Here is a 26,825-nt window from a genome sequence, read left to right as displayed (position 1 = left end):
ATAAGTCAAGAACGAGAGCTCAGATATAACTTTTTATTTTTCAATTTCTCTGGGACTAAAGCAATAGTCTCTCGGGGTCTGAAAAGTCCTTTTACTAGTACATCTCACAGTATCATATAAAGATATGTTGTATCATTGGCCAAGTCAGATGTTTGCTTAATGCCAGCAATTTTCATTCTGAAACCAGTTTTGCACGCAGCATCATGAGGAAATATTTAAGAGAGACTTTGCACACTTTATGCTTGAAAAATTTATATTTCTTGTGATTAAAAAAAAAAACCATATTTATTTCCATGGGATCCTGAGAAGAAATAAGACAATGAAATATAGAAAGCTTTGTATTATTTGAACGTTCTTGAACACATTCTAAACTTGCTTCTCTGTTTACAAAAAAAAAAAAAAAAATCTAGTATTTAAACACATAGATTGCCTCCTACTCTAATATATGAAAAACTAAGATGTGCTACACTAAACTTTTTTAGGAAAATTACTAACAGAAGAAATGCTGTCTTTAGATTGTTGCTTTTATGGCTGGAAGTCCTATTTTAACCAATCCATCTAAAAGGGGTTCATGAAAATTTTAAATACATTTTTATAACTTTTTTTTTATTAATCAAACTTCAAATCCACTTTCTCACATATTCTGTAAAAATTGTTAGAAGCTAAAAAATTTCTTGTGAGCTGTTCTATTTTAAGCAATTGAAGAAAATAAATTGACATCTTACATAAAAAGGTTTTTCTTTACTTAAAAGTCTATCCTTTAAAAATAAAGAATTTTACAACAAAGTCATCACCTCTCAGGAGAATTAGTAATTGCAATAGAAGCACAGATGACAACAGTCACAGTGACTCAATGTTAAATATTTTTTTTACTATTTATTATGTTCAGCACTTTACATACATTATCCAATTTTGTACTGATAATAAATTTGCGTGGTAAATGTTATTAATTATACTTTATATAGTTGAGAAAATTAAGATGCAAAAAAATTAAGTAAATATTGCAGGGTTATAAAGAAACACAAAAGTAGGAATAAACCCAGATATCTCACATTAAAGCACATGTCCTTTCTAAATTAATGAACATTTTGCTCTATAAATGAGAAAATTTAGTATTTTAACTATAATTATAATTGTGATATAGGCACTAAATTCTTGTTACTAACAATGCCAGTAAAATCCATCTCAAACATATAACAATTACCTGGAGAAATTACATTTTAGGTTTTCAAGATGGCAGAAAGGTTTTTTTGAGAATAATGGAATTCAGACATAGTGATTATAAACCTGTAGTTAATATGCTGTTTTTTGAGAATGAATGCATGCAATTATAGCTACTATTTTTAATTCAAAAATATATTAGGGGCACTGTGTTGATGTGGCGAAGGCAAATGTCTGTCTGTGTCCAGCCTCCTTTCTTTCCTGAGCAACTTTTGTTTTCTTACTGTCATTGTCTTACTGTCAGCAATACATAAGTTGCTTCTCATTTTAGCCTCTCCACACTTGCCAGATTCTTTACACTGCAAATTTGGAGAAGATTTTCTTTCTGCAATATACCCCGCCACATGTTGGCTACTGGTTTAATTTGTTAAACACAGCAAAAGTCTTGCCTGCTTGCTTCACTAGCCAGCTTTCTCTAAAACCCGAATCGCTATTCTGTTTGAATGCTTGCCGAGACATCATTTTCTCTAGGAGCCGAGGCAAAGAATGGCCTTCTACCCTGCTGCTTTGGTAGGAAGAGCCTCTTTATTGTTAAGTTCGAGTGGACAATATTTCATATGACTTTTTCCAGTTGATATCATCTAACATCTTGCTGGCAACAGATTCTCAGCCTGCTTCCCAACCACCTTATTTTCAGTACTGAGGCCGGCTACTCGTACAGCGCTCTGTGATCCACCATTTTGCCTAAATTTCTTTAACTACCTTTAAATTCATCCAAGCACACTTGCCTGGCCCACAGTGTCCTATCCCCACCTCCAAATCAATCATTTTAGTTGAATGAATTGTTTTTTTTTTTTTACATTTTATAATCAACCTTAATTTTTCCTTTTCAAATATTATAAGACTGCACCAACACTGTGATGCAAAGGTTTATGACATATATAATTTATCTCTTTTTCAACTATCCTCCCTAAAATTAAAATCAAGTGTTTTTTAACAAAACACCATGGATCAGTGTTCTCTGTACTACATTTTGATCCAAAACCTCACTGACTATGACTATATTTCACCAGCAAAGCAACTAATCTATAGATTCAGTAGTTTCAATAGTTTAGTTCATTAGTTACATTTGAAATCTTTGTCATTATATATTACTTATGGAACTCTCTATATACGTTGTTTCATACATGCTATAGAATTGTTTATTTCAGCTGGGAGTCTAAAGTGAAAGATCAAACAAATAACAACCCAATGGAGAGCCAAAGGAACACTATGTAGGTAAGCTGCATCCAGATGGTTCACTTGTAAAAGAATAAAATGTTTAAATGGATTAATTTAAAAAATTACACTTTAAAAAACTCTTAATGTGTGCAATTCACATCAAGAATGTTTTGATTAATTTCACTGGAGTTTAATGGTTTTAAATTTAATGGAAAAAAGTAATTTTCTCTAACATATATTATTTTTTGAGTTTAATAAATTATTTTTTTATATAATAATTAAAAAATTGTACCCTGGTGAATTTTCATTTGAATACTGAAATCTTCCCTAAGTGGTCTGCTAGTGCATTTAAAATTTCCTTATAAACCTAATATAACAAGTCCTCACTTAACAGTCGTCAATAGCTTCTGTGACTTTAGGCAAAACAACATATAACAAAACCAATTTTACCGTAATTGACATAAACAAGAATTAAATTTCTAGGCATCTCATCAATAGTATATAACTTTAAACAAAGCAGTTATTCGAGGACCTGTTATAGTTTTTAGTTTTATTTAAATATTTTTTTCTTTATTTCAAACTTCCAATGTAAAGTTTGGTTACATAAAATGTATTTCATAGGGTTAGACTCTGGAGCATAAATCTAATTACACAATTGCCTCCTATTGAGTCAAAGGTGGACAAGTTGTTGTACCCCTGGGTATGGTGAATCTAATGCCAGAAACATATGGATCTGAGTGTTGAAAGGGTTGGGTGGTGACCAGCCTAGATTTTCTCTACTGGGGCAGTAACCCCATCTCCAACTGCCTAAGTGTTGGCTGATACCAGTTTACTCCTTGTCTAATAGCCTGTGCTCAATGCAATGTATGCACATGAATGTGACTTAAGCTCCAAGGAAACTCAACCTAAGATGCCTTTATTAAGAAAAATAAGCAACATTTTTATTTTCTGGAATTCCTATTCTTTTTTCTCTGTTCTCAATAATATATGGGATACGATTATAAGATTTTGGTGTTGGCTGATACCAGTTTACTCCTTGTCTAATAGCCTGTGCTCAATGCAATGTATGCACATGAATGTGACTTAAGCTCCAAGGAAACTCAACCTAAGATGCCTTTATTAAGAAAAATAAGCAACATTTTTATTTTCTGGAATTCCTATTCTTTTTTCTCTGTTCTCAATAATATATGGGATACAATTATAAGGTTTTGTTTCTTGGTTTTTCCTTCTCTGCTACTAAACTTTATTTAGTTTCTTTTTCTTTCTCAACTAATGTTCAGATAAGAGTCAGCTCTCATCTGTCAGGGATTATTTTATTTAATCCTCACAGTGATTTTAGCAGATAGGTATCATTATTATACCTTTATTTTCAATGTTAGTATATCTGGAATTTAGATGATGGAGATATTTGCCTGAGGTCATGTGTTTAGTTAATGGTAGGGCTGAGATTTTAATCTGGACAATTTGACTTTAGAGAGGGACCAAACTCTTAACCACTAAATAACACTGCTTTCTTTTATAATTAATTGAGCCTGGTGTTGGTGAACAGCTGGACATATCATCAGCTCCCTGTAGACCATTTAGATGCTGATCAAATCTCCATTTCAAATCTTCAGTCTCAGAGAAGTTTGGCAAACTATAATTCTATATATGAAGATAATATGTATAAGTGTATTTTAAATTTCTGTGTAATTTAATGAAGTTCATTCATCCAGCAACGCAATGTTGGGACAATACTTTGGCAGAGGCATTGTGGAAATGCCTTAAGGATTTTAAACAAACGAAACAAAATAAAACAAAAAATTGAGGATGGTAAAAGTTCTTTTAGGCATTTATTCTATCTTTTATGACTACATATTGAGTTAGCACAGTTCTGGGAATCTGTCATAGGCTTTGCTTCAATTGACAATACCCTGGCTCCTTGCTAATGGTCTTTTCTCATCTATGGTGGGTTTTAATCTGATCAGTCCAAAAAATCAACACAAGGTTGCAGGTGGAGGTCACCTAATGAACACTATACTTTCTCTGCTTTTATTTTTTTAATTCATGTTAGCTTTTTTTTTTTTATCCAAAACTAGGCATTTAACCACCTAATATTTATTTTCATTTGCAATAATGGTCTTCTGTTTAAAACTTTATGTATGCACCTGTGTTGCATCTTAATTTATGCCCAAGTGTGCTATTTGCAATCTCTCTTAGAGAACTCTGGCACTATTTCCATATGTATACGTGTATTTTATTTATTTTTATTTTGTTTTGTTTTGAAGTCTCTAAATTTTTAATATATGAATTACATAATTTTTGTGTATGTCTGCATTCTCTTGGCTGTTTACATGGAATAGCACAGGAAAAATCTCAATATTTTTACTTATCACAGCATATTACCTGGCAAGTACCCAAATTTCTCAGTGTTATATTTGAAGGTCAAGAATTAACTAATAAACTAAAAATAAATATACTCAAAAGTTAAATTTTTAAATTTCATTACTGGACTTTTATTGGAAAGAATACAAGTTTAAATGAAGACTATAACTTATTCTTGGAATGCCTTTATTTTTCTTCTGCCAAACTGTTTGGAACACTTTTAAGAATTTAATTGTACACTCTCTTTAATGTGTATTCTTGTTTGCAGCTTGTCATAATTTTTAGAGGTCATGATTTTGTCATGCTATTTCAATAACTTATTTATATGTAACAAATCTCTGTTATTTTTATAATTTGGTGAAATGAGGACATTAGAATTAAAATGAGGATATTAAAATTAGCTTCTTGGAAAAAACATATCTCATTTCTCTTGAATGAGCTGCATGTCTTTGTTCAAGTGTCTAAGTATTTTTATTATAAAATAATTGCTTTTATAATAGGCATTAATAAATTTAAATAAAATTTATTTTCATTGTTTTTAACATTTAAATGCATAGGATTGTTTTTTATTTTTTTATTTTTTTTTATTTTTTTTTAAAGCATACAGCACTGGATCTTCCTAGGTGGTCTCCCATCCAAGTACTAACCAGGCGCAACCCTGTTTAGCTTCTGAGATCAGACAAGATCGGGTGTGTTCAAGGTGGCATGGCCATAGACATGACTGTTTTCCTGAATAGAAATGTTCAGCTAGTAGCCATTGATTAGATAACTGCAAACTGAAATATATAGTTTATTAAAACCAACAAAACAAAAATTGTAGAATTACAGAAAGCACAGAATTAGTTGGTTGAAGTTATCAAGAAGCGTGAAAGTTCAATAAACGAAACTAATATTTATACATTACATATTACTACACATATCCATGTTTATGAATATGTATATATGTTATTTCTCCTTAATTCTTCTCTCTTATTTCTTTTATAATACAGTGCTAGAAGAAAAACATTCATAATAAAACATGATTGCAAGTAAAATGTACGATTGTAATTACTTCATATGTTAATTTTGTTTTACATTAGAGTAACCTAAAGAATCTTCAAATGAAATAAATTATTCCCTGAATGTGTCAGAATATTTATATGAGAGTTTTCATGGAAGATACTCTAGGATATTCGGGTTTGGTAACCTGTGACTATTTGCGTGTCAGTTAGCTATCATCTAAAAATAATTTTGAGAGAAATTGTATAGGCTCTTGGAAACTATAGAATCATTATTATATTTAAGGATGTAAATTTATGCAGAAATTCCTACCTAGTAAAATCATTTTATAGAAAACATTATTTTTCCCTCAAATTAGATACCAATTTCATGGGGGCAAGGTCTGTATGGTTGTTAAAATAAGAAAAATTACATTTCAAAATGACCTTAACTGCAAGACAAATGTCAGGCTTCCTCCAGATTGAGTTTGCTCTTAAATAGATTAGGTCCCATACTTTCTTACATCTGAACTATATATAAGGAGAAAGGGAGAGTGTTGATAATCAGGTCTACTGGGAATCTGGATCCTCAAAGGTAATAATGAATTAGCATGTAGATACAAAAGATTTAAAACAGTTAAGTCTTTGGTATAAGTATAATTTTTTTATATTGCTACAACTAATGAATTACCACAAATGTGGCAGCTTAAGAAAAATATATATTTATTATAATTGTATAGATTAGAAGTTTGACATGGATCTCACTGGGCTAAAAATGAGGTATTGACAGGGCTGTGTTTCTCTCTGTTGACAATGAAGAAGAATTTATCTCCTTGAATTTTCTAGCTTTGGAGGCCACGGGCATTCCTCGGCATGGCATCTCCCTCCATTGAGGCCAACAAAGTTGCATCTCCCTGACATTCTTCCTTAGTCACATCTCCCTTTCTGACTACAGCCGGAAAAGGTTTTCTGCTTTTAAAGATGTATGTGTTTAGGCTGGGTCTACATGAATAATCCAAGATAATCTCCCCATCTCAAGGGATGCAATCGCATCTGCAAAGTTCCTTTAGACATGTAAGATAACACATCCATAGCTTCTTGGGATATCCCCAAGACATCTTGGGGACCTTCCTGTGCTACCCCAATGTGCAAGGTCAGTAATATTAATTATAGGTTCATAATGAGATTCTTCTCAATAATGGCTTTTTTAAGTATTATATTTTCTGGAAGAGTAAAGTCACAGGCATTATTTATAGTTAAGTGGGCATGAGTTTTAATCTGACAATCATACAGTATATACAGTTCTGGAAACAATTAAACAGGAATCCTAGCAGCAGCCCTGAAAGCGTACACATATTTTTCCATGAGCAATCTGAGTGAATTCCTAAGACTATATTTCAATGATTGAAAATAGAAAAACTTCTATATAAAATACATTAAAAATACTATTCCTGGGCATTAAATAGCTATCTATGGTAAATCTGATTCAAGTGATGATAAACATGTACTAATATAATCAAACTTTAAAGTTTCAATTTAAATAGACAACAGGATTGTACAAGAGGTTTAGAAAGGGAGCAAAAAAATGAAACATAATTCCAAATTTGCCACTTTCTAAATTATGATTATGAGCAAGTCATTTAGCCACCTTAATTCAGAATGACTCATAGAATAAGTTTCTCAGGCTAGAATTGTTACTACTTAAACAGAGAAGAAATGACATAAAAAAGTGACTAAGACCAGGTAGGTATTGCATTTTATGTCCTTTCTCAAATCTCTCTTTACCAATTTCTATTAACTCTTTATTTTTTAAGTTAATTTTTATTAAGATATAAGTGACATATAACATTATATTAGTTTCAGGTATATGATAAATGATTCTATATAAGTATACATTGTGAAAAGATTACCACAACGTGTCTAGTAAACATCCATCATTGCCAAAGTTATATTTTTTTGGTGATAAAGTTTTTAACATCTACTCTCTTAGCACTTTTCAAAGTTATGTCACAGTATTATTATTTTTTAATTAAATTTATTGGAGTAACTGGTTAACAAAATTATATAGGTTTCAAGTATATAATTCAATAATACTTATATGTATATTGCATTGTACATTTACCACCCAAAGTCAGATCTCCTTCCATCGCCATATATTTGACTCCCTTTACCCTTTTCTACCTCCCTTTCCTATTTCCCTCTGGTAAATACCATACTGTTGTCTGTGCCCATGAGTTTATGTTTGTCTTGTTCATCTGTTGCTTTCAGTTTATATTCCTCATCAGTGAAATCATAAGGTTTTTAACTTTTTCTGTCCAACTTATTTCACCTAGCAGAATAATCTCAAGATATATCCGTGTTGTCACAAATGGCAATATTTCATCTTTTCTTACGGCTGAGTAATATTCTATTGTATATATGTTCCTTTTATTTTTGATTTATTATCAAGTACTTTCCTATACAACATATAATCTATCGTTAACATTTATATGTGAAAAATATATATATATATGTTAAGTTGACATTTGGTAATTAGAATCCAGTTAGTTCTATGAATAAAGTATTCAGTTTTCTGTAAGTCTTTAAACTTTATCGTTTAGACTTCCTTCATATAATTACATATGGGGTAGAGGTGGGATCGGTTAAGCATATGGTATTAGACATGTGACTGCATTAATTGGCCCTTTTTTTTTTCATTTGAAAGCACAGAGAGATTAAAAGATTGATCATAATGCAAATATTAAAATTTATTTTTTCAAATTTATTATAAAAGACATACAATCGTGTAAAGTTTGGAGGAATCAAATTCCTCATAGTGTAATAAACCATCATAGTAAGCAGGTGAAGAACCATGATCACCTTGTGGAAGAATTCAAATGCTAAGGGAATTAAAAGTCTATTGAAGTATCAATAGGCAAAGAGTCCCCTAAACTTGTTTGGCTTTATTATCACATATTTAACAGTAATTTAATGTACAGATCTACTCATCTCTGATTTTTTTCTTTTCTAAATGGTCATTTAGGAGCCCTATTGTTATTAAGCTTTTATTTTAGTTTATTTTATCAATTTAAAAAGACAAAATCAGGATTCATTTTATTAAATGGAAACCTATCACTTTCCAATGTTGAACAAAATTTTTGGAGAATTTAAAAAATTCTCCTATGAATCATTCACAATCTCTCTCTCTTTTCCAATCCAGTCGGAGTGATTTAGTTAATGCTCTGCTGACTTGTTATTTTTGAACTAATTTTCTACTGGGAACTTCTGTCAATAGAGTTCTTAAAAAGGATTTGTATTAAGCCTTCCACAGATACTCTGATATTAAAAGCATGTGTGAGTAAACAGGTGCATTCTGTGTGGTTAAAATCAAATGCTACTATAAACACATCCCAGCTGTGTAATCCAATTTGCTATTCTCTTTAGAGCTGATATAAAGGTCAAAAGATGCTTGGTGATGTGGTTTGGGAATAGGATTATTTGTAGGTTATTTATTCTCCAGAAGTAGTGTAATATCTACAGATAAACTGCATTAGTATTTCTTTAAAACTGCTTTGATCATAGAGTGACGACTGCTTTACATTTTCATTTCCTATTGCCTTATACTATGTAAATGCAGAATCAATCCATTGTTATCATACAGCCAATTATAGAACCAAACCTTAATTTGTTTTTATTTTCTCCTTTATAGTTATTATCTTGATGATTATAGCCAAGCTATATTTTGTAATTTTAAAGAAATACTCTAATTTTAACATTACATGCGCTTTCATTTATTCTCATATCTGTATTAATTAAATAAAAACAGTCACTAAGAGCTATAAATGATAACCAGGATGTATATGGTCATACTAGTGTGCTAGATGACATATAATTACAGAATTCTCATTTGAATTGATCAATGTTGTTCCAGCCACACATCAGTGGTTCTCAACTGTCAGAGTACACTGGCAATTTTTTTATTTTATTTTTTTACAAATAATGATACCCAGGTTCATACTGAGAGATTGTTCTTCCTCTCTCTTTCCTTCTCTCTTGTTCTTTCTTTCTCTCTCTCTCCCTGCCCTGACGCAGTTTCTCGAACAACTCAGATATGCAGCCAAAGTTGAGAATGGATCAAAGTTAGAGCACCAGAGAGATAGAGTGAATTATCCGTGCCCATGAAATGTCAGCAGCTGATTGATTTAACTGGAAACTGGTTCCCGGCATTTTAACTGATTTTTCTCTAAAAGTGTAAGACTGGAGTTAACATATTGAGATAAGGAGAAAAGAGAGTTTAGTTAATCCAATTAACAGCAAAAGGAAAAAATATCGCCCCATAAACTGTGATCTTCATGAAAGGAGGGCTGATGCCTATTTTAAAACATTTAGAAACATTTTGAATGACTGAATAAATGAATAAACAAATAAGCAAATATTTGTTTTCTCTCATCCCAGCTTCAATATATTGTGATGAATTAAAAAGAGAAAAACCTTGTTATGCTTTCCATTTTCAAAAATATGTTTAACAGTGACAATAATTAGAAATTCCAATTTCATATAACTATTCTTTCATGATGGATAAAAAATTTCATAATAATTGACAAAAACTCTATACTTAAAACTATTGCTATTGATATATTATTTATACCAAATGACATTTTCATAATAAAATTACTGATTTTATAGTTCAGATGTACAATTGAAATTGATATACTTGAATCTATAAAATGTATGTTTCTGTGAAATACTTTTTTTATCAGAAATTTTATAAGTAACAGTAGAAATGATATAAAATAGGTAATGACTTAGGGAAGGTATTTACTTATGGAAACTCTGAACTAAGAAAATTGAATTTTAATACTTTATTGTAAATTATTAATTGGATTATATACATTTTATAAGCTTTCTAAACTTCAGTTATCTACTCACTAAAGTAGGGGAAATGTCACCCAGATGCATGTGGCATTCGGAGGATCAAAAATCATGAAATAAAACAACTAGGTTTGGGAGCACAGAAGCCTTTCAAAGACCAGTTAGAAACTTTTGTAATAGATTGAGGGATAAATTATGGAAACTTGAACTAATGGGGCAGATGGTGAGAAGAGATTACAAAGGCATTCTAGAAAGAGAGAAAAAAAATGAAGGATGGAGATATGTTTGCTTTAGTATTTGTGATTCGGTAGTGCCCTACTACCTGACTTGTTCCCTGCATCTTAATAATTCCTTACTTTTGACAATTAACAATGTTATATGTCAATTATATCTCAATAAAAAGTAAAAGATTTTAGTAAAAAACTTGTGGAGAGAACTTTAGCATAAATGAGTTTAATATTTATTTGTTTTCTTGGTAAAAATATGTCACATGCTTCTATACCTTACTTTGATAAGGGAATTAAATGATTAGAACAATATTAAACACTTGAAAAGAGTGACATGCGAGTACTGAAAGGGAAACTGAATTTAGAAATCTATGCCTGGTGGAAAAGCCACTACTTTAGCTAGACTCACATTTAGAAATATCTAGGTCTAGAGAAGTATGCAGGACGTGGGAAAGGACTGTGGTTAGTGTTTCAACATCTCCCACCACTATCACCACAAGCCAAGGATGAGGACAACACAACAGCAGCCATTAAGAATGCACAAACTGACAATAGCCAGACATTTATGAGGCACATGTCTCTGGAAGGAGCAGGAATCTTTCTGGAAGTCTGCCACATACATGCCTCAGGGGCCCTGTGAATTTTTCTCTTTAAGAACAAAATCCTTGCTTGGCAAAATTGTGATCTGTTTCATATTATCAGAAGGTATACTTTTTAAGAAATATCATCCTATCAAAGTAGCATTAAAAAACAAAAAACAAAATACCCAAGAAATGCGTATATACCTTAAAAAGATTCATAACTAGTCTGTATGTCCAACAAAAGAGCATTTCCTGTGACTGTTTACTTCATAAAAACACAGAGAACTCTACAGGAAAATCCCTGTTTCAGTCAATTCAAGAACACCCCATAAAATTCTCATTGCTACTTATTCTAACTGTAGATTAAAGGTGGAATTAGTAAAATTTAAAGATATGTCAAGAACGTAATACAATTTAGAAGTCTAAGATAATTACAGCTCTATGCAGACATTATTTTCCTTTGTATAGAAACAATTTCTGGCCCAAAAGTACTTCTATATCTAGTGCATCTATTATTCTTTTGATAGACAATTACAGGCATTCCAGGTGCTGAGTGCCATCACTACCTACCTGGCTGTCTATAAAGGGCCCTTGTCAGCAAGCTTAGGCCATCATGTGTTAACATGGAATTGAGTAGCTTCTTCAGTGATATCTATGGGGAGTTTGCATTGGCCTTCAGATTAGGATGTTCAATCTTTTAATGATTGAAGAAAAAAGTGATGGTTTATTTCTCATTCAAAACTGTCTTCGAAATTAAGATCTCCAAAATGAATTCTTGTTGACCTTCACATTGGGAATATAGGTGTCTTGAGTCTAACTCACCAGATCCCACAAAACTTCTTTGTTCTCATACTCCTTTCCTTCCCCTAATTTCTAACTAGGGAAAAGCGAGAAAACATGAGAGCTTTATTTAGAGTACTGGTTGTTAACTGTGATCTGGGATCCCATCCTGAGTAATTTTTTTTTTATTTTTCCATCAGTGATCCAAAAAATAGAACAATAAATTCTCTGGTCCTTTACTCTGATTTTACTTTATAAACCAAATGTGACTTTTTTTACCAATTATTAGGCAAGGTATGACGTCACATAATGTCTAGATCCTTTAAGAGTGTTGAGTCACCCATCTTTTCATCTGGAATTATACTTTGTTGATACAGTGTTTTTTCTTTTTCTATCTCCTTTATTATGGTGCTTCTCCCCACTCCTGTAACCAGACAACAGGACATTTATTGCTAGCTTAGGAGCATCATAGGAGTTAAGGGTTAAATTGTGCCCTCAAAAAACATATGTTGAAATCCTAACATCCTGTACCTAGAATGTGGCATCAATTGTGCATAGAGTGTTAGAGAGGTAATCCAGTATGATGAGCTCATTAGGGTAGGCTCTAATGCTACATGACTGGTGTCCTTCATAAAGGGAGAAATTGGAGTCGGGCATACACATAGCGAGAATGCCATGTGCAGATGGAGGCAGAGACTATGGCAGCGCTTCTTCAAGCCAATGAAGACCAAAGACTGCCAGAAAACTACCAGAAATAAGGAGAGAGCATGGAGTAGATTCTTCCTCACTGACCTCAGAAGGGACTAATTCTGCTAATATCTTGATCTCATGATTCTAGTATCCAGAACTGTGAAACAATAAATTTCTGTTCCTTAAGCCATTCACTTTATGGAACTGTGTTTTCGGAATCCTAGCAAACAAATGAATTAAGTAACACATTTTTTTTAATCCTTTAGCCAAAAATGGAGATATATAGAGATCAGGTATATATAACTGAAGTCATCATAAATGTAAATAAGGCAACACACTCACTTTTTGTTATTTTCTTTAGGATACAATCTTCCTGAAAATATTATTAGAGTTCTATGAATTTTCAGTTTGTAAAATTATAAGTTATTTTAAATTTAATTCTATATAGATAGATATTCTTTTCTTTTAACCACCCATTCAAAGTGAAGGCTTTTTAATCTCCATAAAAATTACTGAGGACACCAGATAAAGTCGTCCATAGTGACAAATGTTTGACAAGATTTTGATCAACAAACTTAAAAATCTACAGATATCATCTCTAATGGTCTGACACATTTCTCACTTAAATCTCTCTCAATAATTAATCACCTTTAATAAGTTCCATTCTTAATGTTTTGGGCTGTATTAATAAATTTGGAATTAATATTTCTACATTCTTGAATAAAAGTGTATTAATGCTTTTACATCTTCCTTGCCTCTCTAAGGACCAAACTTTTCATGACTCACTCTCAGGACAATGGGACAGCATTCTTTATAAAAACACAAATGATATCACAGCTGGATCAGACTCGAACATGATAACGTCCAAAACGATATTCATGAATTACTGATACATTCTGTCAATCCCAGAATGAAGATTATACGCCTTCTTTCTGCAGAGACATTTTTATTCCTTCCCGCAGTCCATCTAGATATGCGTCTCCCAAGTGAACTTTACTCAGATCTTCAGTTTTCAGCAAGAACAGAGCGTTTGGCTCACAATTTCTTTGGGTAGAGCTTCCAAGCAGGACGGTGTGCCCTCTATACTTTGCTGAGGATGTGCTGGTGCACTAAGAATCAACTCAAATGGCAGGGCATCAGTACTTCTATGCTACAGTACACTCGATAATGGTGTTGACACTTTGTTCTATTAGATTTATATCCCAGCTTTGCTCTGTGGCATCTACTTTCGGACTGGCAAAAACAGATGAGATTTGTCTGTTTTCTGACCACAAAACAAATAAAATGGTACTTCAGATACACATATTCCTTTTACTTATTCATGAGAATTCAGATCAACAAAATCTAATGTATGAATGAATAGGCTATCGAATCTTGCTCATCCCTTTTATTTTTTGTGCTTGGGAGCTTTCAGACAATGCTGAAAGAAATAGTGATATTAGGAAAGTTAATTGTGTACTTTAACTTAATGAAAATACTTTTATTACTTCACTTCTAAGGAGGTGTAGGTTGTAGTGGATACCATTTGTCAAGTTAAAAATATTTTTGTCCATTCCTTGCAATCTAGGAATTTTTACACCAAAATCTGCATGAGACTTTATCACGAGATTTCTACATCAATTGAATTGACTTTTTTTTTTTTTTTTCTGTTTTATTGGTTGAAGTGGTAAAGTACATTATTTCCTGGGCTATCTAGAAAAATCTTAAAAATTTAAGGGTTCTATCAATTTTGAGAACGGAGGAAAGCTTTGTATAATGTTGCATTTTTTTAATGAATTATTCTCTAAAGTACTTCAAGAAATGCAAGCAAAATACTTGAACTGATTTTAATTATTTTTCATTTTCTAGAATGTTTTCCTTTGAAGATATCTCAAATCTAAAAATGTTTCATGCTTACATAGAAAAATAAGTTCATTATTATATATATGTAATGCATAAATACGCATATGTACATATATATACATGTGTACGTGTGTATGTATATATACAAATACACACATGCACATATATTCATGTATATGTAAATGTTTTTATATACATCATAGATCCTTATGCGTGTGTACCATATGTATATCCATATATATTTACATGTATACAATATTATAGTATTTGTCATCTGGGGATCACCTTCTGGCAGATACTTTTGAAAAAAAATATTGTATATTATGTAGAGCATAGGTTTAGAATCTGACAGCTCCTAAGATTGACTTTATTAATTACTAGTTATATAATCTTAGGCAAATCATTTAATTTTCTAAACCTCTTTGCCATATCTATAATTGAGAAGACATATTTATGGCACATTTTTGTTGTGATGTTCAAACATAATGTATATGTATATATATATAAACATATATGTATAGTGACAAGTATGGAAACTTCTATACAACAAATGTTCAAAAATGTTATTTTTTTCTTTTAAAATAATGTATATATTTAACATAAAGGCATTCAGATTTTAAAGTATATGAGTCAATAATGGAATTAATTTTTCTCTTAGAGAATAATTATTTTATGTATCTGCATATGTCATTATATATAGGGTAACAGGGGACCATGTAGAAATGGAATAGTATTTATATTAGAATTATTATTCCTATCCATGAGAAGCTTGCAATTCAAAATATGTTAAACATTTTGTATTTATACGCTAGGGCTTCTATAATAAATACCACAGACTAAGTGGCTTAAACAATAAAAAATGTATTGTCTTATAGTTCTGGAGGCCAGAAATCAGAGATCAAGGTGTAGCAGGTCTGGGTTCTTCTGAGACCTCTGTCTTTGGCTTGTCCAGGGCCACCAACTCACTGTGTCCTTGCATGGCTCACTCTCTTCATGTACACGTTTGGTGTCTGTGTCCTAATCTCTTATTATTAGACATATTAGATTTGGTCCACTTTAACAATCCCATTTTAATCTAATTACCTCTTTAAAGACTCTGTCTCCACTATGGTCACATTCAAAAGTAAGGGGTTAGGGCTTCAACAGGTGGACTTGGGGACAGGGAAACACAGATTGGCCCGTAAAACACTGTTTCTTTTTTAGAGGAGAAAGCATCAGTTCGACTTGGAGTCTGCATTTCTTTTATGGAAAATCAGAAGAATAGCACTGCATTCAAGTATAAACCAATTTATTTGTTCCTGTATGTGACTGTTGTTGGGCACCATGTGCATGTTCATATAAAAATAAAAGCTATTATAGCCACCATTTATTTGAACATAAACACATGTGCTTACATTTACTTTTAAGAAGATTACCTTACAAAGAGAATAGTTTTATTGCTTTATTATAGAGATAGACTAAACTGCCAGTGACCCGTGTATGGTGTTAATTTAGGATTGTTTCAAACTATGTTCAATTCTATAATATTGATATGGAAGTCCAATAATACCCAGCAGATAGGAGAGTGTGACACAGATGAATGAATATATGTGCTCTCACCAACATTTAGAGTATAAACAAGCTTTACATTTGAGAGAAGAGGATACTCTTCCCCCTTTTATTTTTTAACAGTTTATTGAGGTGTAATTGAGCTAAAATAGAAATTGGACACAATGTAAACCTGTAAAACCACTGCCATAATCAAGGCAATACTCAAGACCCCAATTTAGACATAAGGACACACAGAAACTGGATCTAAGGGGTGGATAAGGTATTTCATACAAATGGTAACAGGAGAGCAGCGTTAGCTATGTTTATATCAGACAAAATAGACTGTAATTAAAAAAAACAAAAACAAAACAAAACAAAAGTGTCACTGAAGACAAAGAAGGTCCTTAAGTAATGATAAAAGGATCTCTCTCATTACTGAAGCTTTGGGGATCAGGAAATCCATGGACCGAGGCCTCAGAGTTAAGATAAACCCAACAATGTTGATGGATATCAAGCAGCCCCTGCACATATGAAAACTTCCAGGGATTCATATATATGTCTTGGACCTTGGGCCCAGGGAGAAATCACTTTTGTTACCAGAGGAATTCACTTTCTGTATTATATTTTGCTTATTTCTTAAGATCCCACAAATGTTTTGTTAAAAATTGTAGCCAGGTATAAGCTAAATTCTGATCAGTGACAGAAGTCATTTGTGTCCAATTTCTGTGAAAAAGTTGCTACAGGTAAAGCAGCAAAGTTTGTGAAAATATGTGTATTGACCCCCAAAGTGTTAAAGCAGCAATGAAATATAACTTTCTGGTGGAGGAAACAAGCAAACACCTGGATATGTGATGATGGTGCAAATACCATGCAGAAATTCTGAGAAATGCCTTGCAGAAGAGAATTTAGTTTAAAAAAATTGCTAATTGATTATTAGGCTCAAGATTCTTTTTGATATATGGATACTAAAGTATATATATTTGCAGACATACTAATACTCCCCAAATAGTATTTCTTTTTAGATGTATTTTTAATGTTTCCCCAATGAAGAGGAAGAAAAAAAAAGATTTTAGCATGTGATTTTCTATATAAAATCTATTGACTAAGCACATTTACACATGTACGTCTATCAGAAATCTCTATGTCTCTATCTGCATCTATCTTCATCTCTCTGACACTATCAATTCACAACTTATTTTATAAACACATCTAATGTTTCTCATCCTATCCTAAGTAAACACACATTAAGTACACAACCCAGCTTCCAGTCTATCTCCATGGCCAGATCTTTCTCCCATCTTAAAAAAATAAAGAAATAAATAAAAAGAAAGAAAGCCATCAATTGCAGCAAATCTTATAACAATCTAAAATATGTCTCAGAAATAGAACTAGTTTGTGCTCTACTAAAAAGTATTTGTTAAACGTGCAAAAGTAAATGTCATTAGGTCACATTCAAACAAAGAACATATATATTGATTCAATTATAATTATCATAACTTGTTTACAGCTCAAATATCTGGAATTGATTCCTGAAGGTATTCCTATTTGTGACCAACTACCCATTCAGTTTAGATCGTCAACTGAATTGAAAAAGTGTATATAAAGTATATTAAAAAAAAGTATATATAAAGTGTATAAAAAAGTGTATAAAAATTTTCTTAAATCTGGCAAGACTATAAATTTCACTGTTTTCCTAAAAATACATGCTAGGATATTTCTGGTTTGATGGGACATGTAGCCAATTAAAAGTTTCTGGAATATTGGAAGGCTCGATGCAGTACTACAGTATCACCGTCAATAGAGAAATGAAGCCTGTGACATTTCCTTCATTATTGCAAATATTTTTCATTCTATTATTCTAGTAAACTATTAAATAAGTGTTTCAGGCTGTGCTACTATGGTAGAATTGATTTTCTCAATGTTTTGCTGTCTCATGGACATGACCTCAGTGTAAGTATGACCTTGAGATGCCTTTTCATTTCTATTTAGTAAACAGAGACCAAAGACCTCAGACACATACAGAAATCCAGCACCCTATACTTCTAATGTGTTAGAAGCTCTATTAGGAAGTAATAAGGTTTTAGCCACATTCCCTGAAGCACTTTGGGGTACTGCTGCTTCATGAGATTTTCTCTAAAGTAACCTTTCAAAGTGAGCCACAAAAGCTCTTATTCTAGATCATACTGGCATCTGACCTTTGTAAACTTACACGCAAGAAAAAAATAGGAAAAAGGAAGATGCTAAGGGAGACACAGTTATCTCTTCTAAAATGCAACTATACCCACAGGCTATAGAAACATCATGACCTATAAAGTTCAGAGCTGTGTTGATACTTCCTAACAATTACCCACAGCTATTATGATTTTCTCTCATCACTAAAAATGTCATTGCTGAGATAACTGCCCCAGTTTGAGAAGGTAGAAGATTTAACAAGTAACTAATACGTAAAAGACAGGGGAAACAGGGAGAGAGGTTGATTTGATTACTGCCATTTCAAACTGCTAATAGGCCAGATGATAAGATGTCTCATTATTCTGGAAACTATAGCATTATTCAGGTATTCTTTACATATTTTATTCTCATATATTTCCTTGAGATAGTTTTTTTTTTCTTCTTTTAATTTGGCTCTGAGATAGCCAATGTCCAATCTAATTATGTGATAATAACTGTTAATGACAGCATTATCAGATGATAATTGGGCATCATTAATGTGTCTCATTATGATTCTTAGTCTCTTGTGGAAGACTGTGATGGAAGGACCTTGGGCATTCCAGATCATATTTGAACATAACAGTTATGGATCAATAGCCAGGGGAAAAGAATGTATCAGAGAGATCCATAAGCTTTTTCCCCAAGCTTTGCTTCCCCAGACCTAAGCATCCATCAGTCCTTCATGAGATTTACCATATATCTTCAACATAGTGTTACATAATAATAAGTAATGTGTAAGATCATCTGAACTACAATTGTTGGTATACGATGGTAGAAGCATAGAGAAATCCATGTATAAAACAACATCATCTTGATCATCCATAGTAGTTCCAACTACTTAGAGGTAACACAAAGGTTTTGTACACTTTCAAGTTGGATTCAGCTACACTAATATTAGTACTGAGAAGGATATTATCAAGTTATCAATCAGATTTCATCTCAATTCTTGATTCATCCGGGCTATTTCTTGTAGTTTCTATTTGAAATAAGCGTGTGTGTGTGCTGTGTGTTTTAAGCATATATTAGGTTAACAACAGAAGAGCTATAAGATTGAATGAAAACTTTTTTTATTTATGACTATTAATCAGTCTTATTAATATAACCTAAGTTAAAAAATAAAGGGAAAACATATCTTCCCCACAATTTTACAATGTAAGTTTTTAGAAATAAAGGAAACAGAATACTTTTTTTCTCCTTCAGGGAAAAATAAACTTTATTGATTAGGTAACTCTAACTGAATCACCAAAGATTTCCCAAGGGCCACACTCTAAATATGACATTAAATGGAATATGTCATTATATTTTAAAAGTGGAGACTAATTGCAGTTTATATTTAATGTGGTCGCTTTCACATGTCTAATGTAGTATTTAAATCAGGCTTGGACATTCTTAGGGCCCAGGGCAAGAATGATAATCAAAACCCATAAAATATGTTTCAATATTTAAAAGTTATAAATCAAGGTACACTGTTAAATAAGCATGATTTGTTCTCCCACTTTGAAAATTATGCCTTCTTAATAAAGGCCAGATTTGCACTAGAATTCTTGGATCTTCAAGTTCAGCACGACAATATAGGACACAAGGAGAGCTGGACCCCCACCAATGTCCTATAGGAGGCCTTGTGTGCATACATTTGGGTAACTCAGTTGACCTGTCCAAGCCCAGTTAACCACTGTGCCTTCTGCAAACAGCTTCCCATTGGCCCCTACAGCCTCTGCACACATCATGTGTGTGGATCACATGTAAGACTGTGTGGGAGTTATTCTACCTGTTAGCAACTCTTTTTTAATATGGAAGAGTTCTTCATTCTGACTTGACATTGAAGTATGTATACTAATGTAGAAATGCTTGCTTCAACTATTAGAAATGTAGTAGATCTAAGATATAAATTCATTTGAGTTACATAAAAAGACACATGGACTAGAGGAGAGGAACATGGGGCCTTTAGGGAGAGAATTCCAGATCTCTCTGTACCACAGCATGATCTAGAAGTGGGGGTAAGATGGATGCCATCAGCTTTAACTAACCCTGTCCCTTTGGCCTTATGAAATCCTTGTCCAATGAGAAGGATCATGGCCAGAGGATGGGCCATAGTGAAGTCCTGTAAAGCCCAAGGCCCAGGGCAGCTAGTTCTCTGGCTCAAGTCTATGGCATCACTTTCTTAAATATATACAGATATTTTTCAACTTACAATGGGATTATGTTCAGATAAACACATTGTAAATTGAACATATTGAGCCAAAAATGAATTTAATACACCTAACCTACAAAACATCATATTTTAGCCTAGCCTTCCTTAAATATGTTCAGAACACTTATACTAGGCTACAGTTAAGCACAGTCATCTAACACTTATGCTGTAGAATGTTGATTGTTTACCCTCATGACCATGTGGGTGATGAAACTGTGGCTCACTGCTGCTACCCAGAATCTTGAGAATATCCTACCACATATTACTAGCCTGGGAAAAGATCAAAATTCAAAATTTGAAGTATGCTTTCTACAGAATGTGTATTGATTTCACACTGTCATAAAGGTGAAAAAATCATTAAGTTGAAGCATTATAAGTTGAGGACCATCTGTACTATTGTTACTTACTTGTTACTATAGAGTGATTTCAATTTAATACTACTATGTTGGAAGTATAATGGCCTACAGAATGGAGGGATCATTTGTTAGCTTATATTTAATGGAAAAAGTGACTCTTGTTATAAAAGTATTTAAACCCAGAAACTTCCGTATTATTCACTAAAGGACACAAAATATATTCCATGCTGAAAAAAATAATATAGTGATGATAAAAAGATGAAGATGAACAACAATAAGAAGAGAAAGAGAGTCCAAACATTATGCACTCCCAGAGACCATTTGGGAGGGAAATGCAGATTTCCATAAAAATTGGTAGATAAAGAATAGATATTTTAAAATGTCCTTGGAAAAAGTGCATGTTAAACAACTAAAATTTAGTATAAAGATCCTGGAAAAAATATTTATATAGAAACAGTACTTCATGGAATATAAGAAAATTGTATGGAAAGCAAATTACTGACCAGACAAATTAATGTTGTTCCCTTAAGCACTCTAATTAATGCTAGTTCTCTAGGGGAAAGATAAAAATTGATATTGGAATGCCCAGTTTAAGCTTTATCTTTCATTACATGTCATTTATGTGGGTCAAGTTATACAGTTTTCAGTAGGTAGAAGAAACACAAGTTTTTGTACATTTTTAAATTGTGCCCACCTACACTAATATTAATATTCAGAGGGGTATTATTAGGTTATAAATCAGATTCCATCTCATTAGATAATGTTTATATATTTAAAATTTTATATATTTATAATCTTAGTAGATAGCCTTACATACTTACAATTTTTTGACTTAAAGGCACAAAACCTCTTAAATATAGTATGGTAATTGAATATTTGGATCAGATGATCCTTACATGTCTATTGACATTAAGAGTCTCATGCAAAATTTGTTGCAATAAGTAGGTTGCATAGCTGACACAAGGTCTCATTGAACACCACTTTTGGCTGTGCATGCTTCCTGTTACTGCAGCAATGCACCATAGAGGTAAGTACAGTAAATACTTCATACGGAAAATGCATAGAAATGCAAATTTGCTATTTTTATATCCAATTCATTTCTAAATATGATATATTTTAAATAAACATTTACTTTTTGCCCGAGCAGAACATTTCTCGTAGGCAAGGACGATAACTTCTTGTCATCATTTGCATGTGCAAAAGAACATTTTCTATATTTTCTTTATCAAGATATTCTTAATTTCATGTAAAATAGTTCTTGAAAAATTGAAGAGAAATTAAGCTTAGGCAATTTCAACACATAGGCCTGAGTCCCTTAAAACTCACTAATCACTTAATAACTTTACTTTTTCTGTGGAAAAGCATACAATGAAAGAGTAGAGAGTTAACTATTGATCTCAGAAAAGTCACAAATGTTGTTCACTTTTCTCAAAAAGATATATTTCACTTGTTACAATATACAGACTCTGTTATGCTTAGAACTATCTTGTGAAATATTTTTACAACTTATCTGCCTAATGTTTCATGTTATTATTAAAGTAGAAGTCATTTATAAGATATAAAAAGATGTAATCACTGCTCATGATTTTTTGATTCATGAATGATTAGAAATGTTCAGACAAAATATTATACTTTTTGTTTGTTTTAACACCTACAACACCCAATATTCCTAGGTAGTCTCCCATCCAAGCACTAACCAGGCTTGACCCTGCTTAGCTTCTGAGATCAGACAAGATTGGACATGTTCAGGGTGGCATGGCCATAGACTATCTTTTGAAGCAGACAAGTCATACAAAAAAACAGAAGTCACTTGACCTCCGAAGGCAATCTATCTAAAATTCCTCAGTTATTAAAAAAAAAAAAAAATTCACCAAAAAAGAGGCTAAAGTCAGTGTGTTAAAATTAATGTGATTATTTCGAGTACAGAATAAGCATTTTAATTATTTTTTAATCTCTTGGTTTCTTGAAATATACATTTTGTTAATTATTTTAAAAAAAACAACCAAAAAAAAAAAAACCACCCCCAATTCCTCTGTTTTTGGTACATACCTAATATAATTTGATAAAGAGATGGGAAGTAAATGAAGAAAAATTATAGAACTCCATCAGTTTACATGCCTAGAGCACAGAGTCATATTCTTGAGAGCTGGTGGGAGCTGTGGATGTTGTAGGTACAACGTTTAGTGAGAGATGTGTTTACCACTTCTCCCATAGTCAATCAAACTATCACCCACCTCATTCGGCTGATGAAGATAGCTAAGTTCTCCTACAGAGGTTTCAGAATGACTCACAGGTGCAGAAACTTTGTGTCGTGCTTGCTTGCTCTCCCATTCCTCCTCCCCCTCACATCACCTCATGCAGCAAGGAAGCACAACTGTTCGGAATGAAAGCTTAAGAGGCCATCTCCGCCCAATCGCTGCTTGTAATGCAGAGGGGCAACCTGACGGTGGCTTACAAATAGAGAAGACCTGGCCCTAAAATTCATACACGACTGTGGCGGTTTAGCGAGGAATCAATCACCTTCAGTGGAGCATTTCTCATGCCCTTCCCAAAACAAGTCAGATTACTTAGAACAAAAACTAACTGGAGTCCTTCTTTTGCTTCAGAAACGAAAATTGCTTAAAATAACAGAGAAAAACTCTCCTCTGATAGTGTTTTTAGATGCAATGATAGATGGAAATGCATCTAAAAAGTTCACAACTTTCCAAGGATCTGGCCATCTATGTATGAAAGGATTCAAAAATCAACTAATTAATAAAAGGATGGCTGATCATGAGAACAATGTTACAGTGTCTGTATGGGAATTATTCTACCTGTTAGTAACTATTTTAATAAGGGAAAGTGTCTCTTTCTGACTTGATATTAAAGGTCCCATACTACGATAGAAGTGATTTGAGCTTTAGCAATGTGGAATAATCAAAAGTATTATAAACTGATTTGGGTTAAAAAAAACTAAAGACATGGACTTTTCGGAATTTCAGATCTAGGTATCTGAAAAAATTGAATTCCCATATATGAAAGCATAAAATTAAAAACACTTAATTGAGATATAAGCCTTCCTTTAAAAATATTAAACACACACATACACATATCACATGTATATACCTGATTTTCTGAAACTTTTCTTTAAAAAATGAATTTTTGAGAATAAAACTGTGGACAGAGATGTGTTCAATATGAAAAAACTCAAAGCTGTGGTATTTATCAATTTGAAGCTGCTCATTAATTTGACAAAGGAACAACGTGATTACTGTTTTAAACCAGTGATTTTAATATTTATCACTTAAAATAAAAGGGAAAAAGCCATGTCTGTTCTACTGTCCTGGAAACTGGCAGTACAACATAATCATTGAAACCGTGCCAAAAACTTAGGTCAGGATATGAGTATTTAACACAGATTTTTCTAAGAGTAAAAAGTTGAAAAGAAAAAAGAATCTGCTTTTGAACTTTCTGTGGTCTCAATTTCTGAGTTGAGATTCAAATAACTAAATACAAGCTTTACATATTTACTATCAATCTTACATTATTTATTATATATGGGAAACATGACTATGCAACTATGTATGTACATACATATGCATACAGATATAAATATATATTTGCATATAGGGGAATTTTGGTGTTCTTAATTTAAAAGAAAATAAAAGTATGAATTATAGAAATAAAAGTTTTAGTATTTTACTTTACAGTAAGTTTCTATTGGAATGGTAAAACGTGTTTAGTTAAGATTAAATTACTAAAGGTATCATACTCTTTTCATCGTGGTAATTTGTTTTTACAACAAAAACAATATAGAGACTACAATAATGGTATATTTTAATACTGTCGACAATTCAAATATTTTTATTAAAGTTAAAAATGACCAAAATCACTGTGACTGCAACTTTCTACTTATGATATAGAATGAAATATACCATATCATAAGATGTGTACTATAAATTCACTACCCATATTGAGAAAGAAGGATGTCAACAAGGACAAATGGAACTAATTTCAGTCTTTCCTGTGTGTGTAGTGCATAATCCAGGCTTGCTCAAAGAGGGAGCTGTCTGGACTTTGCCCTCAGTTTCTGGGAGGTAATCTATATCATTCTCGATAGGAGTATTATAGAAAATCTGAGCATTTTTCAAATCTCAGCAAGAATAACAATTCATACCAAACCTATCAAAACTTATTCCTTGCCTTGGGTTTTAATGCTCTTTTTAGAATAACACAGATTTTCTTCACATTTCAGAAATGTAGTTTTAACAGCTCTTTTTACTAGTTAAATAGCTTGAAAGTACCCATTCAATAAACTTTAGACATACTGGGGATATAATTTTACTAAGAAATCTGAAAAAAAAAATAATAGTATCGAGAACTTATATAATATTCTCTTTTTCCTGGCAACTGGAAAGTTGATAGAGTTGAGGACCCTAGCATTTTTGCAAACTTTTATTTTCTAGAATGTTTGTATTGTGCAATAGTTAATATTTGAAACTGTAGAATTCAACTACCTGCATTTGTAACCATGTTATGCCATTTTTCAGTGGGAAAACACAAGGAAATTACTTAAATCTCATAAGCTTAAGTTTTGGACATAATACTTCATACATTTGCTATTAAGCACACAAAAGTTAACATATCGTATTGCTCTTAGGAGAATATCTGGCATGTATTAAGCCCTCGATCAATTGTTATTAAGAATGAAAAATTATATTATAATTAATATTAAATGTGGGTATTTGATATGGAAAATGAAAAAAATAAACAGATAAAACAAAACAAAGCAAAACAAGTTTTTCTTAAAATATATTTCACCTGTGTACTATTTCTAAAGTGCAAGACAATTTTTTAAACATAAAAGATATGTTTAAATTATTAAATTCTACACGGAGACCTGTCCTATAACTCTCACATTAAAGAAAATGCTTGTCTGCACATTTCCAGAGTTAATTTTTCAAACAACGATCTATATCTATTTCTCATTGGTCTGATTGTCAAGAATATTTGGGAGGGGAATTATCATAAGATACTCTATTATATTCCACTTTTTCACACTTTCCTCTCTACACAGCCAAGAGAGATATCACCAGAACAGAATATAAAAGAAAATATCTTGCAATGCAGTAACATATATTGTGGAAATATTTTAGGTAACATTTTAAAATATTATTTTAAGTATTCAGGCATCAATGCAGACATGGATTTATATTTCATCACTAATACATAATAAATGGGTATCACTGAGTAAGTAATCATATAAACTTCACAATCTATATCTGTATGGAAAAAAGCAAGGTCACTGAAGAGATTAAATTACATAACAAATCTGAGTACTTAGTAAATTACTTACTATATAGAAATTGGTCAAAAATTTTCCATAGTTATTATTATCATCACCACAAAATTATTGTGAAAAGCAGATGTGCCTTTTTAAGGAATATTAAATTTAGCAAATAGCTGTCATCAATAGAAGTATCTCTCAATCGAACAGGTTTTCTTTTAGACCATATAGTAATAATTCAATCACTATCATATTATCCTTGGAATTAAAGAGAAGAAATTAAATTGGATTATAATAAATTATTGGCTTCAATTCTTTGCCTTTTTTCTCTATTCATGGCCTTTGCCCTGATATTTTACAGTTCTTCTTGTCAACTTCCTTTTTCTGGATTTTTGGGTTGGCCAGTATGGCTTGCTTTGGCCAATAAAATGTAAACACATGAATCAAGTAGAGCTATGAAATGCGTGTGCTCCGTTCAGTTTCTGTAATTTGCCTTAGAAAAGCATGTTAACCCTGACTAGCCCCAGTTCATAGGAAAAGAAGATACATGCAGAGCAGAGCTGTGCTTAAAACAGAG

The 26,825-nt window shown here is 32.1% G+C and overlaps 1 pseudogene; it reads right to left on the bottom strand.

Moving 5' to 3' along the window:
- Positions 1–5,344: 5,344 nt before the first annotated feature.
- Positions 5,345–5,463, bottom strand: LOC112475844 (annotated as a pseudogene).
- Between the last annotated feature and the right edge of the window lie 21,362 nt (positions 5,464–26,825).

The sequence above is a fragment of the Pteropus alecto genome, unplaced genomic scaffold (genome assembly GCF_000325575.1).
Source record: "Pteropus alecto unplaced genomic scaffold, ASM32557v1 scaffold152, whole genome shotgun sequence".
NCBI lineage: Eukaryota > Metazoa > Chordata > Mammalia > Chiroptera > Pteropodidae > Pteropus > Pteropus alecto.
Note: the sequence above shows the minus strand (reverse complement) of the source record. Positions and strands in the feature narration are given on the sequence as shown.